The sequence below is a fragment of the Giraffa tippelskirchi genome, chromosome 1 (assembly GCF_054371585.1).
Source record: "Giraffa tippelskirchi isolate mGirTip1 chromosome 1, T2T-mGirTip1v1.2.pri, whole genome shotgun sequence".
NCBI classification, from domain to species: Eukaryota; Metazoa; Chordata; class Mammalia; order Artiodactyla; family Giraffidae; genus Giraffa; species Giraffa tippelskirchi.
In genome coordinates this window covers 203,310,229-203,325,616 of record NC_137275.1, presented here as the reverse complement: position 1 = coordinate 203,325,616, position 15,388 = coordinate 203,310,229, and positions in this window count along the sequence as shown.

Genomic DNA, 15,388 nt, shown 5'->3' with positions numbered 1-15,388 from the left:
GTCTGCAGTACTTCCTCCTCCTCTGAACTTCCTTTCTGATTTCTGACTGGGCAGTTCAGTTCAGTTCAGTTCAGTCGTTCAGTTGTATCCAACTCTTTGCGACCCCATGAACTGCAGCACGCCAGGCCTCCCTGTCCATCACAAACTCCCGGAGTCCACCCAAACCTATGTCCATCGAGTCGGTGATGCCATCCAACCATCTCATCCTCTGTCGTCCCCTTCTCCTCCTGCCCTTAATCTTTCCCAGCATCAGGGTCTTTTCAAGTGTGTCAGCTATTCACATCAGGTGGCCAAAGTATTGGAGTTTCAGCTTCAGCATCAGTCCTTCCAATGAACACCCAGGACTGATCTCCTTTAGGATGGACTGGTTGGATCTCCTTGCAGTCCAAGGGACTCTCAAGAGTCTTCTGCAACACCACAGTTCAAAAGCATCAGTTCTTCGGTGCTCAGCTTTCTCTATAGTCCAATGCTCACATCCATACATGACCACTGGAAAAACCATAGCCTTGACTAGACGGACGTTTATTGGCAAAGTAATGTCTCTGCTTTTTAATATGCTGTCTAGATTGGTCATAACTTTCCTTACAAGGAGTAAGCGTCTTTTAATTTCTTTGCTTCAATCACCATCTGCAGTGATTTTGGAGCCCAGAAAAATAAAATCAGCCACTGTTTATACTGTTTGCCCATCTATCTGCCATGAAGTGATGGGACCAGATGCCATGATCTTAGTTTTCTGAATGTTGAGTTTTAAGCCAACTTTTTAAATCTCCTCTTTCACTTTCATCAAGAGGCTCTTTAGTTCTTCACTTTCTGCCATAAGGGTGGTGTCATCTGCATATCTGAGGTTATTGATATTTCTCCCAGCAATCTTGATTCCAGCTTGTGTTTCTTCCAGCCCAGCGTTTCTCATGATGTACTCTGCCTAGAAGTTAAATAAGCAGGGTGATAATATACAGCCTTGACGTACTCCTTTTCCTATTTGGAACCAGTCTGTTGTTCCATGTCCAGTTCCAACTGTTGCTTCCTGATCTGCATACAGGTTTCTCAAGAGGCAGGTCAGGTGGTCTGGTATGCCCATCTCTTTCAGAATTTTCCATAGTTTATTGTGATCCACACAGTCAAAGGCTTTGGCATAGACTGGGCAACATTAGCTCAAATCTGTAGGGTCCAGACTGCCAGTGACCTTCCTCTCCTGCTTTCTGCTCTTTGACTTAGGACTGCACAGGCAATTTCCTTGGAATAATTTCCCTTCTGTAATAAATTCCTTTACTTTTTATCATATATTTGTACATGTATATGTGAATATGTTACTGGTTCCTTCTCTGGATGAACTATTTGATACACACGTTACATGGCAAATTGCACCCAACAAGTGAGATATATACATATATATATATATATATATATTTTTTTTTTTTTTGTCTATTGACCTATAGCTACCTCTTCTCCTTTAGCTCTTATGTTTCTTATATCCAGATGTCCTAGTGCAAATGCAGACAGCCTATGGGAGTATGAATCTATCTTCAGTTCTGTGAAATGGATTCTCTTGACCCAAAGTTCCCAGAGGCCCACAGCATCACCTGTAAGTCATACAGTCTCATCATCCCAGAGACTCAAATAACATTCCAGGATCTGTACCTTATTAATTGTGTGGATCTGGCAAGTTCTTAATTTCTGTGTAATGGAGATAATAAAATTGACATGATAGTGTTGTCGTGAGCATGAAATGAAACAGTACATGTAAAACGTCAACAAAATGTGTAACACAAAGTTCTTGGAACACTAATTATTGTTGGCACAGCTGCTACTTCTGGTTCCCTCAATTCCCTGGTGGAGGTAGAATTCGCCCTTTGTTTGGTAAATTTGATTGTTTATTTCTATTTCTGTGGATTAGAGAAAGGGATGAAATTTCATCTTCAGCATCTGTGTGTGTGCAATACGTGTCAACAACGGATAGGGCCAAGTTTACTGTTTTAAAATGTCAGTTTTTATCAAGGAGTAATAAAGCTAACAGATCTGGAAACAACTGATGCTAAAAAGATGGTTGATTAGTCACAGTTCCCAAGAGGCGGGTCCATGTTACACTCCAGAAGGCCACAATTGGGGTGGATGAGGCAGAGAGAGTGGAGGTAACATGGACCAGAACCTTCACTGCAGATTCTTCAGGAAGCAATAGGTGAGGCAGGATGAGTAGACTTAGGATAAGCTGGTTTGAATAATTTCAGCAGGCCCTGGGGCATAGGGGTGATGGTGATTAGGGCAGGTGATAGTGGTCTGAGTTTTAGACCCCCATAAAGGAGGTGGTTAGGGTGGACTCTAGACTGGTTTGTTTTCAAATGAAAGGTATGCTTTCTGGGAAGTCCCTTACGGTGGCATGCATGCTCAGTCGTGTATGACTCTGCCACCCCATGGACTGTAGCCTGCCAAGTTTCTCTGTCCATGGACTTTTTCAGGCAAGAATACTGGAATGGGTTGCCATTATTACTCCAGGAGATCTTTCTAACCCAGGGATCAAACCCATGTATCCAAACTCCTGCATCTCTGGCAATGGCAAGCGTATTCTTTACTACTGTGCCACCTGGACAGTCCCGCCAGCGTCAGCAAGGCCTCAATTTTCAAAACATCAAAAATTCAGGAAACAAAAAGACATGATAAATTCATCTATCAATGAGAAAGGAATAGAAACACAATTAATAGTAAAACCCCAAGGCCAAAATACACATAAAGTTAAACCATATTCAGGGAGGCCATAATGGGGAGGCCATTACAGTCATAGCTGCCGAGTAAACCAAGGCCAAGTTCATGGATTCATTGCAGTATAAGCGTTGATGGATTTGACCTATTTCATCCGGGCAGTGTCAACTGTGCACACTTGTCTTGGTGACAGTGGATTTATCATCTACAGTTGTTTAGGCTCTCTGAAACCTAATCTGGGAAGATCTAAACTCCACTTCTCTGGAGATGAAAGAATAAGCATGAATTTGGGACATAAATTCCAGGAGGACAGAGAACAGATTTAGTAATTATCTTTCCCTCTATAATGTAGCCATTTTCCACTAGGTTGCCCCCAAATGGAGGAACCACTGATGGTGTTATTTTCTGGCACAAGATTCTGGATTCCACTGCTTGTAGTTCATGGCATCCTTCCTGTTTGCTCCCTAATAAATTCTGTCCAACACTGGAGAGAATTGGAGTGATATACTTCAGTATTATCAGCGTTATCCAAAAGCCACATTTCTACTTTTGAACAAATCTTTTTGTCTTGTTCTAAGGTTGCAGATACAAAAGATCAGTAGTTTAAAAATAAAAAAAAATATTCCTTCTTAGAGATATAAACATCATTTGCAATGAAAAACCAAAATGTCAGGGTTGAATGGAAGCACTGAAGAGGTTTAGGCAAAATGAATTAAGAACACTCCCGGGTATATATTTGAAAAAAAAAAAAAGCAAAAACAACAATTTGAAAAGATACATGTGCCTCAAGTTTCCTACAGCATTATTTATAATTACCAAGATATGATTATGTAACTTGTGTCCATTGATAGATGAATAGATAAAAATGTGGTATGTATATAATTTATAATGGAATAATACTCAGCCATAAAAATGAATGGGGTTTCCCAGGTGGTTCAGTGGCAAAGAATCCACCTGCCAATGCAGGAGACACAGGAGATATAGGTTGGATCCTTATGTTGGGAAGATCCCCTGGAGAAGGAAATGGCAATTTGCTCCAGTACTCTTGCCTGGAAAATCCCATGGACAGAGGAACCTGGTGGAGTATAATCCATGGGGTCACAAAGGAGTCTGACATGACTTAGCAACTGAGCAAGCATGCATGCATAAAAAAAGAATGCAATTTTGCCATTTGCAGCACATATATGAACTTGGAGGGAAAGTGAAATAAGTCATAAAATAGCAAATACTGTAAGATATCACTTACATATGGTTTCTAAAAAATACAACAAACTAGTGAATATAACAAAAAAGAAGCACACAAATGTAGAGAACAAACTTGTGTTTACCAGTGTGGAGAGGGATGGGGTAGGGGCAATATGGGGTAGGGGAATGGGAGATACAAACTGTTAAGTACAAAATAAACTAAAAGGATATATGGTACAATGCAGGGAATATAGCCAATATTTTATAATAACTATAAATGGAATATAACCTTTTAAAATTGTGAATCACTATATTGTACACCTGTAACATAATATTCTATAGCAACTATACCTCTTGTTGAAGAACTAAGTGAAATGGTGAAGAGCTTAGCTAATGTTAATAGTATTTTATTAATAGATTTTGAGTCTTTTTTCAAATATCAAATTACATTAGTAAAGTATGATATCTAAATGGTTTTGTTCACAAATTAGTAAGTCAAATGTTTTAACATTCTGAGAATCTTTTCCTTCCATACTATGATATATATATATATGGTTTGTTTTTTTTTTCCCTTTCTTTCTTTCCTTCTTACTCAAACTTCTGTGGCTGATATGATAGTGTGAAGAAAGAGTTTGACACTTAGTCAGCATTTTAAAACTTGCTGATGGAAGGGTGTAATTTTACCATAAATTGTTTCCCCCATCCCAGTGCCTCTCCTACTGTGGAGACTTATGCACTAATGTGATGCTCCTCAACTGAAATATTGCAATGTCAGGTCAGTTTGGTTAAGAGTCCACAAACTCTGCATTTCCCTTCACCCAACCCCCACCCAGATTTCCCAGAAACAAACTATCTTAGGTGATTTCTCTGGTATTTCCTTTGTTGTTTCATCATTTCCTGTGTTTGAGTTATAGTGTTTTTTCTTTTTTTTAAATTTATATTGGAGTATAGTTGATTAGTAACATTGTGTTAGTTTCAGGTATACAGTAAAGTGATTCAGTTATACATATACACATACTATCTGCTGATTTCCTGATATTAAAACTAAGTTTTTTGCTTTCTTACACTGGTCATTCCTTTGCACATCGAAACACATACTCTTCCTTTGACCCAACCCCTTCCATTTCTTGAGAATGAGATCTTTGCATTGGATGAGTGGGCCTCCATCTGGGGAGAGCAGGGAAAGAATTCTTTTTTTCTTTTTGCTACACTGTATAGCATTTGGGGCTTCTCCAGTAGCTCAGCAGTAAAGAATCTGACTGCCATGCAGGAGACACAGGAAACACTGGTTTGATCCCCTGGGTCAGGGAAATCTCCTGCAGAAGGGCACAGCAACCCACTCCAGTATTTGGGAAATCCCAAGGACAGAGGAGCCTGGAAGGCTACAGTCCATGGGGTTGCAAAGAGCCAGACACGACTTAGCGACTAAACAACAACAGCATGCGGAATCTTAGTTCCCTGAGCAGGGATTAAACCTATGCCTTCTGCATTGGGAGGGTGGGATCTTAACCCCTGGACCCCCAGGGAAATCCTGGGAAGAATTCTTCATTCTTTCATCACTGTCCTTCACCCCACATGGAAATTTACTCCTACCTACTCCTTGATGAAATCTAAAGTAACCACAAGATATCGCATGTCTTTCTTAGATAATAAAATGCATTCTGGTTATTCCTTATAACCAAACAACATTCACAATTAAAACATTCAGTTCTGTACAGAATTCCTACCTCTTAAACCCTCTGTCCCAGGACAGCAAGCCTGTAGTGGTAAAGGAAGCAGATCTGATCCTTCCTTGTTCTTTCCCAAGGGTTAGACACCCTACCCTAGGATGGAATTTAACTCCTCTGAGGATTAAAGGATTACTTAATCAGTTGGGGAGGGGTGGATTGATGTGTAAGACGAGGGAACTGAGAGGCAGGCCTTGCTGACGAGCGACAAAATGGTGTGGCTGCTTGGTAGGGCTGCCATGGCTCTCTGTTTTTCTATCTCTGTTGCTCTCTATCTCTGTCTCTCTCTCCTCTAAGGTGATGCTTCCCTAACTCTGCCCTTGGCAATACTCTTCCCCTTGGCAGTGCTTCTAGTCTATTCTACTAAAATCATCTCCCTCTTGGACTGGTTCCACTTGAAACCCTGATTACACTGGCTTCTGCCTGAGTAGACCACATCCAGTTCATGGGAAACATACACTCATTAAGAAGAAAAAAAAAAAGTTAAACTTGGAAATTAGTGTGTTTTAAAGAAGTCTGGCGTGCTGCAGTACATGGGGCCGCAAAGAGTCAGACACAACTGAGCGACTGAACTGACGGAAAGAGGTAGGTAGCATGTTGTTTTTAATGTCACATTGGGAGTGCAGTCTTAGCTGACGATTACTTAATCACTTAGGAGGATGTACCCTGATTGATTTAGTTAGTTATTTTCTAAAGGTCCCAGATTTACTGAAATTACATGTAGACCTGTAGATTTTTATACAATAGAGATGATTTCTAAATGGTAGCCAGAAAGGTTAGAGTTTATTGCCCTGTCGATCATTAACAAGTGTTTTGACCCAAAAGTCTTACCCGCACATTTATGTATCATGTTATCCATATAGATCAGCTCTTTAAAATTTCTTTGAGTCAGCTGTATCACCTTACTGATTCTCTCAGGAATTAAATCACTGACATTTGCTCACTAGTGTGTTTTTTGTTTTTTGTTTTTTCCACTAATGTGTTTGTATAAGCTTAGCTATTTGACAGTATCTAGGTAGGACCGACAGAGAAGGCAATGGCACCCCACTCCAGTACTCTTGCCTGGAAAATCCCATGGATGGAGGAGCCTGGTAGGCTACAGTCCGTGGGATCGCTAACAGTTGGACATGACTGAGTGACTTCACTTTCGCTTTTCCCTTTCATGCACTGGAGAAGGAAATGGCAACCCACTCCAGTATTCTTGCCTGGAGAATCCCAGGGACAGCGGAGCCTGGTGGGCTGCCGTCTATGGGGTCGCACAGAGTCGGACACAACTGAAGCGACTTAGCAGCAGCAGCAGCAGCAGGTAGGACTGAGGAGGTCAATCACACCTCTATGCCTGATCTCTTCACACCCCTTCCTTTCTGTTCTCACATGAAGGGTACTAGTCTTGTTCTCAAAAAACATCTCCATAAAATTGTTTCTTCAATACCCTTTATAGCTAAGTATTGAGATTCTAAGTTATCATCACTTCATATATACTTTTTTGTTGTTGGATAAATATGCAGGACTTAGAGTACAAAGACTTTATCAATGCTATTAAGCTATAGATAATTATGTTGAATTATTGTCTTTTTGAGTGGCTGAGAAGACCTACATCATTCAGATTCTTAAAAGTCTATCTACTTGATCTTTTTTTCTTATAACAATAATTCTAACCTAATCATCTTTGTTAATATCCTGAAATTTTACATAGAGTTCTTTGTAGGAAGCATTTTTAAACTCCTTGTTCTGCATTTTCCAGTGGTATTTTTAAATACGAAAATATCAGAAACATATGCTTCCATTATAAAAAAAATTCTTCAACTTTTGTTTTTCATTTGCTGTTTTTTTCTTTATAAAATATGGATTGCTTACTTAGAGCTTTTAGAAAGATTACTTATTATTATTACTTTTCTCATGTTCTCTATGTCTCTTTCTTTTAGCCTTCACTTCTGATAAATTTCCTTAACGTTGGCTGGCAATCATTCAATTAGACTTTTTTAAACTCCTGGGTCATTAAAAATTAATTTTTATTCTTTCAATGTTTGCTTCCACAGCCACATGTTCTTGCTTCATGAATGCAATCTGTTCTTATTCCTTTGAAGATATCCATTACAGTTAAAATATATCACTTTGTTCTGTTCTGAGCACAGTTTTTTTTTCCGAGTTTCCTCTACTCTGTTACCTTGTATGGCCTGTCTTTGTGCTGGGTTATTCCTTCAAATGTCTAGTGAGCTAATATTATTCTCTTGTGTTTAAATGTAGGTGTGGAAAACCTGGGGCCTCTGCCTTTGAGCCATTTCGGGTTTCATAGCTTGAGTCAACTTTATTCCAGGCTCTTCTTGACAAGCATGAACTCTAGTTTTCTGTCAGTTAAATTGCCCTTGTGATTTCTAACTTCCAAGCATTTTTCAGATATAGTCACCTCTCCCATTATGCTTTTCTCCTCTTACTTTACCTAAACAGATTAGAAGTTAAGGAGCTGTACTTAGGGGTCCAATTTGCCAAGTTTAAACGGAAACCTCATCCATTTATTCTTATCTCTCCACAGTGATTGTCTTACTACTGTAAAATTTAGATTCATTATATTTTAATACAAAATAACAACAGCTCCAAAAGAAATTAATTCAAGAATTACAGTGGTAACTTTTAAAAATACCCTAAGTAATAAAGTCTTATGACTCTTGGCCCTATTGTGTCAGTGTTATAATTAAATGATTAAATATAGATTTTAATTCTTAGCTGTTATTGTTTTCACAGTCCACCCGGTTGATTTGGGAGCCACTTTTATCAGCAGATTTCAATCATACTATTTAATCATAATTCTTTCCTCAGAACTGGTCCAGTACTCTTTAAAAAGGAATCAGTCTTTCTGGTGTGCCCTGCAACATTGCTCGGAAATCTCACTGCCCTAAACCCCCTACATCGCACTGTACTACATGCTAAAATGTGGAACCATGAAGTTCTTTTGTTTCTGACATATTCTCTTACTTTTCTATATCTTTTTTTTTTTTTTTTTAGTCCTAATTTATCCAAAGAGTGACAAACTGGGTTTCCTTTATATACCTGCAGGCAGTATTTAAAATTATCCTTAAATTTCTACTCCATCTGCCATTCAGCTGTGCCTGCTTCCTTCTTCTTTGGGCTTCAGAGTGTTCTCCCAACTCCTCCTCAAAAGCTGCTCCCTGTCCCCACCCCCGTCTTCATTACCTCTTCAGTTCTTCCTATACACAAGTTAAACCCCATGCAAGAGCAATGATTATGACTGAGGGCTCTCCATTTTCTTTCTTTCTCTTTTACATATTTTATTTTGCATTGGAGTATAACTGATTAACAATGTTGTGATAATTTCAGATGGATGGTAAAGGGATTCAGCCATACATATACGTGTATCCATTCTCCCCCAAACTCTCCTTCCATCCAGGCTGCCACATAACATTGAACAGAATTCCCTATGCTATACGGTAGGACCTTGTTGGTTATCTATTTTAATAGAGAAGTGTGTACCGGTTCGTTCCAAATTCTGTAACTATCACTTCCCCCCACTCTTCCCCTGTAGTAGCCATAAGTTCATTCTCTAAATCTGAGTCTGTTTCTGTTTTGTAAATACAGAAGTTGACGTGCATCATTTCTTTTTATATTCTGCATATATCTCCTTCTCTGTCTTATTTCATTCAGCATGACAGTCTCTAGGTCCATCTATGTTGCTGCAGATGACATTATTTCCTTTTATTTTTACAACTGAGTAATATTCTATTGTATATATGTACATTTTCATACATCCCTCTGTGTTTGGGAATGCATTATCTGTATCACTAATAGCCCCTACATTCATGGATTCCTGAGAAATACTCTAAGAAAAGCATCAATGATAGTTATTCAAAATTTGTTAATTCAGTGATTCCAGATATAAATTTCTTATTGTCAGTGATTCTAACAAGACTCTTAACATATTGCTTGCTAATCCTTTACCTTTTTCAATATCAAAATCATTGTAGAAACTAACGTGGTACAAAAGTTGAGCACCCTTCAGCACAAGCTGACTGGTGACCAGAAAGAAACACTATGATTACGTTCATTCTCTCATATTGAGATGTGCATAGAATGCCCACCTGTACACTTCACCTGCTGAAATAAGATGAGCTAAAACACACACAGAGGAAATGACTCTCTTAGCACAGTGTAAAGTAGTAGAAGAAACAAAGAAGTAAATACTATAGTATTTTTAAATAAAATATATGCTTGTTGAAATCAAAATAGATAAGAATATGGGAACAGTATTATGGCATAGGAAAAAATTCTGCTTCTGGTCAGACTAAAGCTGAGTCACATTTATGGGACTCACCTGCTAAACAAAGAAATCCCATAGCATGTTCTCCTGCTGCTGGGACTCTTTTTCTCTCTCTCTCCATACATACATATTTTTTTTTTTCATTAAAAAATAGATGGCATGTCTTTTTACTTTTTTGCTAAAGAAAAGGGAAGATCATGATTCTTCAAATATGTAAGCTCACTCAGCTATTAATGAAATAATTTATCACAGCTTAATAGTAGCATTTTAAAACTGAGCCAGCCAAAAAATTTGAAGGAAATGTATTTCGTTTTATCTGTTTTACTTTTAATGCACATTTTAGAAAATTGCATAACTGACTTGAGTGTTAATTATTTTTCTGGTAAGAAAGCAAATGCAATGTTCTTGTCTTTGAGTAAGAACACTGTCTCTTCATTCTGAGCAGATGCAGTTGAAATTAGTTGGGGTCAGGATTTAGTACAGAGTCCTACCTACCTGTCAGGCTTCCTGTGACCAAGGTCCTTACTGGCCGTGGGAGGACGTAAGCTGTGTTTCTCAGATGCTAACGTTCAGGTGACATTCCTGACAGCCTCTGCTTAACGAAGCCCTCAGTGGTCAGATGCTAATGAAGTCTGTTGAAATTGAGAACGTGGAAAGCATGGTTCAGAGCTGAGCAGGTAGGCACAAGTTGCTCTAGGTTAAAGGTGAAGATTACACATTTAAGAAGCAGAAGAGAAACTCTGGTCAGAGTTGGCTTTCCCAGAAGCCAGCAGCCCACAGTGATCCTTGATAAACTCCCTCTGGACCTTCAGGGCATGGTGTTGGCCCCTTGCCCCAACTTCTTTACATGCTGTCAGCCCTTGATTCTTCTCCTTTGGACAACAAGCTCCTGGTTACCAGAGCATACTCCCTGCGACCTGAGCAGTGAATTACTTACACACAGCAGAAGCTCAGAAAGCCCATCCAAAGTCGAAGGGCTGCCCTAGTGGGCTTTCACACTGGGCTCAATCTGCCCCATTATAATCATGCTGCTGCTGCTGCTGCTGCTAAGTCGCGTCAGTCGTGTCCGACTCTGTGCGACCCCATAGACTGCAGCCCACCAGGCTCCTCCATCCCTGGGATTCTCCAGGCAAGAATACTGGAGTGGGCTGCCATTTCCTCCTCCAGTGCATGAAAGTGATGACATGTTGATAAAAGTAATCTCAGTATCAGGATCCTCTATGTCTGATGTCAGGAAGCATTTAGGAGGCATCAGGGAACGGAAGGCACCGGGCTCTAAGCCCACAAAATGAAGCACGGCCAGATCAGAAAAGCAGCACACCATCTGGACCTGAAAAAACCTCACTCCCAGCAGGGCCCTGGCTGCCTGCCCCTTCAGCTTCACCACAGGTCCTTGCTATTTTTATGACGCTGTCATGAAATCATCAGAGTCATCTCAAAAGATCAAATAATAATACCGTACATAACACAGGCATGCCCTATAGAGTCACACTAATTCAGAGGTGGTGTCCACAGATGGTGCCAGAACACTCGATGCAAAAGTCCTGAACCCAGATACAACAATCGGATATTACTTTGTCTAATCCACTGCCACATTTAAAGCTGGACAAGGAATGCATTAACATTTGAATCAATCTCAATGAGAGCAGAATAGAATAACCCTGAAAACCCCTGCTTAATCTTTTTGTTTTTTTCATCAATAAATGACAGCTTTCATTATCCTGAAAAGTGGCAACTGGAATTTATCACTGACCAACTATTTCCATGCATTGCAAGTATAAACTTGTACATAAAGACCTGAGAAAAATGCAAACCCATAAATAAATTTAGGAATACATAGTGCAAGGCATTTACAGGCTGTTTAATATGTGCTTCTATGAGATTTTTACTAAAGAACAGCTGCTGTTGTAAGTTGACTTGCTTTACGTCTTCTTTGTAATTTAAAATTTTCCTTTATAATTAAAACAAAAAAAAATTTCCTTTTAATCTTCAAAAAATCTACAGATGAAAAATATAAGGCCCAGAAAGTGAAAAGAAAGTTCTTGGCCAAATTTGCTCCATCAAAATTCAACCAGCAGCTCTTACATTTGGCCTGGTGGTGGTGGTTTAGTGGCTAAGTCATGTCTGACTCTTGCGACCCCATCGTCTGTAGTCTGCCAAGCTTCTCTGTCCATAGGATTCTCCAGGCAAGAATACTGGAGTGGGTTGCCATTTCCTTCTCCAGGGGATCTTCCCAACCCAGGAATTGAACCTGGGCCCCTGGTGGCTCAGACAGTAAAGCATCTGCCTACAATGAGGGAGACTGGTGAGTCGTGTCCGACTCTGTGACCCCACGAACTATACAGTCCATGGAATTCTCTAGAACAGAATACTGGAGTGGGTAGCCTTTCCCTTCTCCAGGAGATCTTCCCAACCCAGGGATCAAATCCAGGTCTCCCGCATTGCAGGTAGATTCTTTACCAACTGAGCTATCAGGGAAGCCCTTGTCTTTGATGTATGTACTGTAATGTTACTGACAAACTTTCAGAATCCAGACAAAGCCCGGGAGACATATCTTTAGAAGTAAATCCTTTCACACCCATATTTCATTTAAATGTGTTTGAGTCTCACATTAATCCAGGGAAGCAAACATTCCTTGTTATTTCTAGTTAACAAAGGACAAAACAAGCTCAGAATGATTAAGCAATATATATATATTCACTCACTAGATTTCACCTACATTGCCTTCTTACATCGACAGTGGCTAGTTCTCTCAAGTAGTCAGTCTATTTAAAACACTTCTTATGCTTTATGAAATAAACAATGAAAAGAGTTGTCCCTCTCATAAACTTAGCAACACACAAAAGGGAAATAAAAACTGGCTGTTGATCAGTAGCTAAGTTGTGTCTGACTCTGCGACCCCATAGACTGCAGCACACCAGGTTTCCCTGTCCTTCACTATCTCCCAGAGTTTGCTCAAATTCATGTCCAATGAGTTGGTGATGCTATCCAACTATCAGATCCTCTGTCGCCCCCTTCTCCTCCTGCCCTCAATCTTTCCCAGCATCATGGTATTTTCCAATGGGTCGACTCTTCGCATCAGGTGGTCAGAGTATTGGAGTTTCAGCTTCAGCATCAGTCCTTCCAATGAATATTCAGGGTTTATTTTCTTTAGGATTGACTGGTTTGATCTCCTTGCAGTCCAAGGGACACTCCAGAGTCTTCTCCAGCACCACAGTTTGAAAGCATCAGTTCTTTGGCACTCAGCCTGCTTTATGATCCAACTCTCGTATCTGTACATGACTACTGGAAAAACCATAGCTTTGATTATCTGGACATTTGTTGGCAAAGTGATACCTTTGCTTTTCAATATGCTGTATAGGTTTGTCACAGATTTCCTTCCATAGAGCAAGTGTCTTTTAATTTCATGGCTGCATTAAAAATGGCTGAGGTCCCAACAACATCTGAGCCAGAAGTACTTCTCTGTGGGTGGTAGATGAATCTGTGTCAGGAAGCATGAGCTCTCTGTCCATAGCCCACTAAAAGCTACAGTAACCCCCTTTTCAGAGTTGGGAAAGAAGATATGTGAATGAAACTGTTTCTTAGAAAGACTTTCACCTTATCCTCTTTGTTTTTAGCCTCATCTAAGTCCCTATCACAAATACATCATTCCAGGGTACTAATATGTAAATGGGGCTGCTTACAGAATTTCTGTGGGGGTGTTTGTTATATCCTATCCCTCTGCTTACAGCTACCCAAATTAGTTCAATGTTATCTTTTGTCCTATTTTTTGTTTTACTTATTTACAATTGAAAATCACAGAACAACTCTTTACTATTTTAGTGAGGTCTCTGGAGAGACTGAAAGTTAATGCATGTATTAATCTTGCCATTTTTAACTAGACATCTATTCTCTGTGTTAATACCTATAGTGTTCTACATGGTTTAGAATTAATTTGCTTCTTGATCCTGAAGTGCTGGGAATACTCCTGAGAGTCCTTCTCCTAGAACAGGATCATACAGGGCAGTTTATGATGGCAGAGAATGACAAGTTACTTCTCTTCTCATCCTAGCATTAGACTAGAGGCTTATTAACTGCAGCAGGTTGAAGCAAAGGTCTTTGAACTGAGATCCACCAGGCACATGAGAGCAGGGAACCGTATCAATTCAGTGAAAGATCACCTACTGTATGGTAATCTGTCCAGCCCTTTTCTTCCAAATCAAATCACTAGGCCACGAGTGTTATACAAAGTGAATATGAGCCTGGAAGATCCTTCTCTGTAGTACTGACCAGCCTAAGGGAAGAGACTCTAAAAATAGGGGCCCCGCCAGACTTATCCGTACTCTAGACTCTAAAGTCACAATTTGATGGATAGCCGCCCATCGCTGGACAATCACAGAGGTCTCTCATTTGAAAGACAGGCTAAAACAAACCAACAAAGGTAAAATCAACTTGAAGGAAACAGACTATTTAGAAAACAAAAAAGAAGCTTCCACAATCTACAGTTAATATTCTTTAAAAAGAAAGATTTTGCAAACAAAAAGCAAAGCAAGAACTACATACTATGAAAATACAAAATCTCAGGCAATACAATGTCATTGAACAGCTAAACAAAATTACTGGAAATTAGAATACAACAGAGCTATATCTTCATATTATAAGGAAATAATTCCATGCCCATTCAATATATTAATTAAGTGTAAATATAGAACTACAAACTGTGTGTTATCATCTGAATGTTCATATCCTCTCAAAATTAATATTTTAAATACTATCGCCCTATACCATGGGAGGTATGGCCTTTAGGAGGTTATTAGGTCATGAAGGTGGGGTCTCTTTTCTTAGAAATTATTGAAAAATGGATTCCTCTAGAACAATAGAGCAAATTGACATTAATATTTATTTGAGTACTTACTATGCATTTTCCTAACCAGTTTACATCTATTAAACATCTTTTATATAATTAATCTTTCTATAACAATCCAGCTCATGTGCACAATGATCACTCTCTAATTACATCTGAAGATATCAAGGCCCAGAGAAGGGCTTTGTAAGTAAAAGATAGTACAGTCAAGGTATTGCCCTTCACTTTCCTCTCTTGAAATTATTTAGAACAAAAGAATGACAGGCATTAAAAACCAAATCAGCTGTATGTTCAAAGAAACGAGAAAGTCACAAACAACCTATCATGAACCATACTTACCAAGACCTGTGACATCTAGACTGAGACAAGAGAGACTCCTAAGAACACATGTACACTTGGAACTCAAGCAGGACACACAGATTTCCCTCAGTGTGTTTCATAGTATTTAAAATCATAGTCATAATTATTATTGTTTCAAGTTTAGCACTTTCCAAACTAAAATCTTGAGTTTCCCTCAAGATCAGTTTCTCTACTTCTGAAACTGTAAGCTGGAAATCTGGGAGTCATTTTGCCTTTTGATTATGGAGATCTGAAAGTATCTGAGGCTTTGTCAGCTTCTCTTCTCAGCCCTAATGTCATAGCTGAATGCTCTAAAATTTTGATTTA